The sequence below is a fragment of the Danio rerio genome, chromosome 4 (genome assembly GCF_049306965.1).
Source record: "Danio rerio strain Tuebingen ecotype United States chromosome 4, GRCz12tu, whole genome shotgun sequence".
Classification (NCBI taxonomy): Eukaryota; Metazoa; Chordata; class Actinopteri; order Cypriniformes; family Danionidae; genus Danio; species Danio rerio.
In genome coordinates, this window is record NC_133179.1 from 49,838,946 (window position 1) to 49,847,538 (window position 8,593).

Here is an 8,593-nt window from a genome sequence, read left to right on the forward strand (position 1 = left end):
TGAATCGGTGAGTGCGTTACAGAGATATCGCCTCAAGTCCATTTTCGCAAGTTCTACGTTAAATTAGTTCGCAAGTTAAACAAAAACGGTTGGTCAAATCCACTTGAATTCCATAACTTTTGGTTGGCATGGTCTGTAGATCATGTGATTCAATTTTGGTGATAATCGGAGAAACGGTCTAGGACGAGTTTGATCAAATAGGTTTTTCGAATAATTTAAAATAGCGCGACAAAATTCATGACGGAAAATGACGTCATAGGGTGCGTTTGAATCGGACTGAGCCAAGGAATCAGAGGAAAAAAGAATTTTGATTCTAGCCCATTTGGTTTAAAAGTTATCATGATAAACATACATGAACATTTGGACAAGTGGTGGCGCTAGAGAGTTTGATTTTGAGACTTCATATTTGTTATGATTATTGTTAATCCTGTCCTCTATCATTGTGCCAGATGCTTACCATGTTTTGTAATGATATGTGAATATGTTGGTAAAATATAGCATTTTTGGCCAAAAATCGAAATGGGCGACGCCCAAAATGGCTGACCTGTGAAAATCAGCCATCATTCGACTCGACATGCTCTGCCGGATGTAATGAGACAAGTTTTATGAGTTTCGGACGAAAGGTTGAGATGTTATAAACCAAAAAGCAAGTTTTTTGTATCTCCGGACCACTAGGGGGCATTGCACCGAAACTCTGCATGTAACCTCAAACCCTAGTTGTCATAACACACACCAAGTTTGGTGTGAATCGGTGAATGCGTTACGGAGATATCGTCTCAAGTCCATTTTCGCAAGTTCTACGTTAAATTTGACTGCAAGTTAAACGAAAACGGTTGGTCAAATCAACTTGAATTCCATAACTTTTGGTTGGCATGGTCTATAGATCATGTGATTCAATTTTGGTGAAAATCGGAGAAACGGCCTAGGACGAGTTCGATCAAATAGGTTTTTCAAAAAATTTAAAATAGCGCGAAAAAATTAATGACGGAAAATGACGTCATAGGGGCATTTGAATCGGACTGATCCAAGGAATCAGAGAAAAAAAGAAATTTGATTGTAGCCCATTCGGTTCAAAAGTTATGATGAAAAACGTATGTGAAAGTTTGGACAAGTGGTGGCGCTAGAGAGTTTGATTTTGAGACTTCATGTTTGGCCTGATTAATGTTAATACTGTCCTCTATCATTGTGCCAGATGCTTACCATGTTTTGTAATGATATGTGAATATGTTGGTAAAATATAGCATTTTTGGCCAAAAATCGAAATGGGCGACGCCCAAAATGGCTGACCTGTGAAAATCAGACATCATTCGACTCGACATGCTCTGCCGGATGTAATGAGACGAGTTTTATGAGTTTCGGACGAAAGGTTGAGATGTTATAAGCCAAAAAGCAAGGTTTTTTGTATCTCCGGACCACTAGGGGGCAGTGCGCCGAAACTCTGCAAGTAACCTCAAACCCTAGATGTCATAACACACACCAAGTTTGGTGTGAATCGGTGAATGCGTTACGGAGATATCGTCTCAAGTCCATTTTCGCAAGTCCTTTGTTAAATTAGTTCGCAAGTTAAACGAAAACGGTTGGTCTAATCAACTTGAATTCCATAACTTTTGGTTGGCATGGTCTGTAGATCATGTGATTCAATTTTGGTGAAAATCGGAGAAACGGCCTAGGACGAGTTCGATCAAATAGGTTTTTCAAAAAATGTAAAATAGCGCGGAAAAATTCATGACGGAAAATGACGTCATAAGGTGCGTTTGAATCGGACTGAGCCAAGGAATCAGAGAAAAAAAGAAATTTGATTGTAGCCCATTCGGTTCAAAAGTTATGATGATAAACGTATGTGAAAGTTTGGACAAGTGGTGGCGCTAGAGAGTTTGATTTTGAGACTTCATATTTGGTCTGATTAATGTTAATACTGTCCTCTATCATGGTACCAAATTATACAACTTTCCCGCATACGCCTATATGGGCTGCCATTCAAATCCGGCGGAAGAAACGGAAGAAGAAGAATAATAATAGGAACGCTAACGGATCCAATAGGTGCCTACGCACCTACGGTGCTTGGCCCCTAATAATAAGAACACTAACGAAAGCAATAGGTGCCTACGCACCTACGGTGCTTGGCCCCTAATAAGAACACTAACGAAAGCAATAGGTGCCTACGCACCTACAGTGCTTGGCCCCTAATAATAATAAGAACACTAACGAAAGCAATAGGTGCCTACGCACCTACGGTGCTTGGCCCCTAATAATAATAAGAACACTAACGAAAGCAATAGGTGCCTACGCACCTACGGTATAATAATAAGAACACTAACGAAAGCAATAGGTGCCTACGCACCTACGGTGCTTGGCCCCTAATTACAATTTAGAAGCAGCTGAAATCAGGTTAGTCGATCTTTTAAACAGCAGGTGGCACTGTAAAGGTCTGGAAGTGCAGGTCTAGCTGTCTGAGCGAGCAGGTCTGAGCGTGCAGTTGGGTCTCCGGGCCTGCAGCTTCATACTATTGCTCTCGGCCACTGTATGTAACAGTGATTAGTATAATGTAACAGTAAACAGATTAGGAATGTGAATATGTAGTTTAACTTTAAGGAGTGTTACTACTGGAACCATTTTTTGTACATATATATATATATATATATATATATATATATATATATATATATATATATATATATATATATATATATATATATATGTATTGATTTACCTGTTAAAAAATTAAGCAAAAAATTAATTATAAGGTAGATCAGCTCCTGACAGACATGTTAACCAATCAGTTTGACTCTTATTAAATTCATTCATTCATTTTCTTTTTTGCTTAGTCCCTTTATTAATCTGGGGTAACCACAGCGGAATGAACTGTCAACTTATCCAGCATATGTTTTACGCAGTGGATGCCCTTCCAGCTGCAACCCATCACTGGGAAACAACCATATACGCTTGTTCTCACTCATACACTACAGACAATTTAGCCTACCCAATTCACCTTTACCCCATGTCTTTGGACTTGTAGGCAAAGCCGGAGCACCCAGAGAAAACCACGCAAACGCAGGGAGAATTTGCAAACTCCACAGAAATGCCAGCTGATCCAGCCGAGGCTCGAGTCAGCATCCTTGCTGTAAGGCGACAGCACTACCTATTGTGTCACCATGTCACGCTTTTATTAAATTATATTTATATAATGTTGTGTTTCAGTACATGCTATTTTGGCAAGACAAAATATATTCATAAGCTCTCAGAAAATTCAATAAGAGAATTAACTGCACAATTACTTGAAATGTGTGGATGGGATTACATTATTTGTTAACCCAAAGTGAGTTTCTCTTTTTTTTGCAGTATTGGATGCCTGATTGCAGTTCAACTCCAAACTCAGTTGGACCAGCTGATCAGTGTCTTCAGTATTACCACAAGCTACTGGGCAGATGTGTGGACAGCTATGAGCCAAACTTGGGACGTTTGGTTTTTAGGTAATACCAGTGACAAAGTATTCAGTAAATTGCTTATAATAAAAGATGCTCACTGCTTACCCCCTTATAGTTAAGTTGTTTGCAGTTTCATTGTTGTAAAAATACCATACTTTTTCCTTTTTTTATAAGCAGGTGTGACCGTCTGGGCAGCAGAAACAAGACAACTAATCATAGTTGAGTTGAGATTAGTATTATTAACTTGACTAGTTTGGTTGCAGACTTGTTCAATACTTAACAATTTGTATAAGTTACAAGATCAATGGTCCTGCTATCAATGTTTTTGTAACTTAAATTCATTACAGTTTAGATACAATCAAATGTCCAAACCATCTCTGAGTGAATGACATCAAGGAAACAGGATCAAAAAGATCATTCATTATAGAATGTTTCATAGGTAACAGCACATCCTTTGTGAAAAATAATTTATTTTTGTGCCATCATTACAAGACAAAATACATTTCAACTGATTTCAGTTGGTTATATTTTTCAGGTCCTCCTGATCATTCTGTTCTCCTGGTTGTGAGGATGTGCAGAGGCTGTATTTGTCAGTGTTAAAAGACTTGTGCAGCTGTATCCAGACATACAAGCAGCCGACAAAGAGTTCTGGAGCAGGACAGACAGGTAGTTCACAGTGGCTAGGCTAGAAGTTTATACTTGGGTGGCCAGAAAGTGGCCTCCGCTATTTTGGGGGGTCCATACAAATACACCAGTGTAAGCTATACTATTACACTGAAAAAATTAAATGAAAGAATTAATTAATCGGTTGAACACAAAATATTTTAAAGAAAGCTTAAGTATCAAGGTGGCAATATACAGTATGTTACATTGTAGTACATGAGCTGGCTAATACAGATTCGTAAATGTTTAGTTGTTAAGATTAGTTAAATACTAAATCCTATACTTGAGACTGGCTGCATATACAGCTTTAACTGAACTGAATTTAACTAGAACTACACCAGCATTCCAAGTGCACTAGACTAGCTTTTTGCACTGGTGCGTCTAAAATGTTTGATGGCATTGCAATTAACACTGCAATTTTACATGTTAATTTTTTTAAAAATTACAATCCATATAGGCAATATTGACTTGTAAATGATTAACTAAAATCGGGTCAATACACATTATGGGGATTGTGTGTAGAATTTTGAGGAAATTAATGAATTTAATCCATTTTGAAATAAGACTGAAACATTAAAAATGTGGAAAAAGTGAAGCGCTATCAATACTTTCCGGATACATTGTATATGGTTTTTAGCGCGTTATCAAAGAATTAAAAAAAATAGTCCAACATTATTTACAGCAGCAAAAGACCCTCCACATCAAAAGCTACTGGTCAGCTCACGATTCAGCAAACATCTGAAAAACAAATAGCTTATTATGCCTTCACAAGAAATAAGTGTTTTTGAGTCTAATGAAGATAGTACTATTTTATTAAATTATTATTTAGCCTGGCATGTTTACTGTTACAAAATATTTTAAATGTTTCTGAAAATAAAACATTGTGTTCAATGGGGAAAAAGTAGCTGTTTTTTACACAGAGATAAAAAAACACATTTGAGAGCAGTAATCACAACACTGTGAAACTGTGATATTATTATCCAAGATTATACCCTCAGAATCTTATACCTGCCCATTCCTAGCCAGTTACTTAAAGCATTCAGTCAGAGTTTTTTTATTTTTATTTTTTTAGTTGGCCTATATTCTGTTTATCTATGTTCTTGGAAATGCTGCTGTGCATGAAAATGTGACGATATATCCGGTTCTATAGTTAATTCTGAAATAAATCTTAAAATGAAACAATATTTAAAAATGCAATATTTAATGTGTCAGACACTAAATAAACATGTCAATTCATTTATATTAATCTGATTCCTTAACAGGGCAGCACGGTGGCGCAGAGGGTAGCACGTTTGCCTCACAGCAAGAAGGTTGCTGCTTCAAGCTTCGGCTGGGTCAGTTGGCGTTTCTGTGTGAAGTTTGCATGCTCTCCCCGTGTTGGCGTGGGTTTCCTCCGGGTGCTCCGGTTTTCCCAAGTCCAAAGACATAGGTGAATTGGCTATGCTAAAATTGACCATAGTGTATAAGTGTGTGTGAATGAGTGTGTATTGGTTACAGCTGGAAGGGCATCCACTGCGTAAAACATAGGCTGGCTAAGTTGGCCTTTCATTCCGCTGTGGTGACCCCAGATTAATAAAGGGACTAAGCCCAAAAGACAATGAATGAATGAATCCTTAACAGTTAAAATTAACCATTTGAGCGTGCTTAGTTTAGGGTATGTTGTGCCATTAAATTGTCAAAAGGTTTTATTTTTTTCTACATTTTAAATCTGCTTTAGCTTTCTTCTTTCCTATAAACCTGGAAATATAAAATATATATTTTTGGTTTTTAACAAATTGCTTATTTTATTCTTAGATTGGTGTACGCTGATGGTCTGCTGAGAATTCTGCTGAGTTGAAGGGATCCTCCTGTCAGACAACCTCTCCAAAGTACAATAGGACTAGTAAGTAACATCTTAAACATACACTACTGTTTCATAGCTTTTAGGTTGGTATGGTAAATTCTCTTCTGATAGTGTCAGCTTTATTTAATTAATACAGTCAAGCAGTAATACTGTGAATTTAATACAATGTATATAATTAATAGTGTCACATGATCCTTCTGAAAAAATAGTATTCCAATGTACTGATTCTCTCCTCAAGCTGTTTTTTTATATATAAAACATTTTAAATAAACATATTTTTAGTATTCTTGATGTATGAAAAGTTTATTTTTAAGAGCATAGTATTTATTTGAAAAAAAAAAAAGTTTGCTCTTTGATGATTGCTAGCAATCAGACATGTTTCTTTAGAACAAAAAGAATTTGTGGAAAAAAAGTATTCTCACTGAGCGTTGTTCAACTGTGGTCAACACGTCATTTAAGTTTTCAAATAAGCCTAAAAGACCTGATTAGCTGCATAAGGTGCATTTAATTAGAGAGTTGAATATATCATTTCTTTTTATATCCTCCTCTATAGCCTACATATAATAGAAGTTGTTTGCTGAAAAACCTTTTTGTAGCAGAAATAAAGCTATGATTTGGCCCACCCGGATTTTTCGCAGAACTCCGCAGATGTTTAGCCTATCATTAATTCTGTTTATTTACTTGAGTAAATGTGTGTAAATCTATATTTATTCAGTTTTTTTATTAATTTCAGTAATATTATTGACTAATGTGAAAATGTTCATCTGATTTATGTACAATGCAGTTTGTACAGTAATATTTTCTGTCTTACTAGATATGTTACATGAAAAACTTGCTTTATTTACCAAATAAAGTGAATCTAATTGGATTTGCATTTTAAACATTAAATAAAACTTTAAAATATATTATTTTTAATTTCATATATTAAGGTTTTAGTTATGATACTCCCAAAATAATTCCGCAGAAATCCGCAGACTTCCACCAAAATTTTCAGCAGAAATAGCAAAAAACATCCGCAGATTCCTCCTTGCCCTAGCTATGATATATTAAATGTGGTGTACAGTGTGACATTTTAGTTGACGAAACTTAGTTTAATTTGCATGTAATGTGGTATCTGAAGATTTGACATATATTTAGAGACACATTTATACTAACACAATGATACTAAAAACCAAAAAAAAACATTCATTATGATTTCACAAGGAATTTAACTTTCAAATGGCTTTTCTGAAAATTAGTGCTCAGACACACTCTTTAAGTTTAAATTAAATTACACATTTTAGCTAGTCACTTGCATAACACATACTCCAGTTATATGTCATGAAACAAATAATTTATATTTGTGGTAATATGAAGTGCTGCAATGCTAATCTTTCTCCTTTTGGTTTCTTGCTTTATTTAAGGGTTCCCACTACAAGGATTAGATTTGGCTACTGCAGTCCCGGTTTGGGCCAGCCTCACTTGTGAAGACTAAAGATGAAGACAACATACAAGAACAATTTCGAGGATGGCGACACACTTTTTATTCCACCTATATATCCCCTTTTATGTGTAAGCAACATTCCACAAGATAAAACAAAAGTAAATGACAGGTTATTTCTTTTAATTTTGTCTGTTTTTTTGGAACATTGTACACAATTTACAACCAGTTTTATTTATATAAATATAGGTCAGAGCAAGAAAATGTTATGTTTTCTTCTGGAGAAAGTCTTATTTCTTTTATTTCGGCTAGAATAAAAACAGTTTTGAATTTTTTAAAAAACATTTTAAGTTCAATATTATTAGCCCCTTTAAGCAATTTTTTTCGACTGTCTACAGAACAAACCATCGATATACAATAACTTGCCTAATTACCCTAACCTGCCTAGTTAAGCTAATTAACCTAATTAAGCCTTTAAATGTCACTTTAAGCTGTATAGAAGTGTCTTGAAAATATCTAGTCAAATATTATTTACTCGGTTATTAGAAATGAGTTATTAAAACTATTGTGATTAGAAATGTGTTAAAAAATATTTCCGTTAAACAGAAATTAAGGGATTTTATATATATATATATATATATATATATATATATATATATATATATATATATATATATATATATATATATAGAATGACAAAATCTGTTTTGTGTCGTGCATTAGAGTTTGCTTAAAAAAACTGGTTATCTCTGAGAAAGTATTATTTTATATTATTGGTGTGTTATTAGTTCAGAGGAGATTGCAAATTGTTGAATGCCATTTATAAAAAAAAATGTAAAAAAAATTGACTACAGACTTTAATTAAATTTTATCAGACAATTATTTTAATTTGTATGATTTTATTTACTACTGTAAATAATGTTTGCTTGGTATTTATTTTGTGTTTGTGTACTCTTTTTTTTATTGTAACTCCCTAAAGAAAGTCTTTTGGATACTGAACACATGACTGGTATTATCTTGTATTTAAAAATTATAGTATTGGAAACATGCATTTTCTTTAACACTATTTAAGAAATTATAAGCATTATAACATGTGCTTACACAAGTGATTTGTGTTTTTACCATAGTAAACTATAGTCACCCTTAGTGTACATGTTTTGAAGTACTTGTAAATATTCCTATGGTCTTAATGTAAATGCTGCAATGGACTTTGTATTTAAAATGTTTATTGCACAGTATTTC

At 34.4% G+C, this 8,593-nt stretch overlaps 1 long non-coding RNA gene across 4 annotated transcripts; it reads left to right on the top strand.

Moving 5' to 3' along the window:
- The first annotated feature begins 3,420 nt into the window (after positions 1-3,420).
- LOC137491132 (uncharacterized) lies at positions 3,421-7,406 on the top strand. Of its 4 annotated transcripts, none has more exons than XR_012402285.1 (7): positions 3,421-3,470; positions 3,600-3,643; positions 3,773-3,864; positions 3,961-4,091; positions 5,351-5,517; positions 5,883-5,970; positions 7,335-7,406. It is a non-coding gene; the product is annotated as an uncharacterized lncRNA (long non-coding RNA). The 4 variants fall into 4 exon arrangements; XR_011011086.2 differs by having other exon boundaries at positions 3,603-3,643; positions 3,944-4,091; positions 5,351-5,422; XR_012402284.1 differs by having other exon boundaries at positions 3,603-3,643.
- Positions 7,407-8,593: the final 1,187 nt, after the last annotated feature.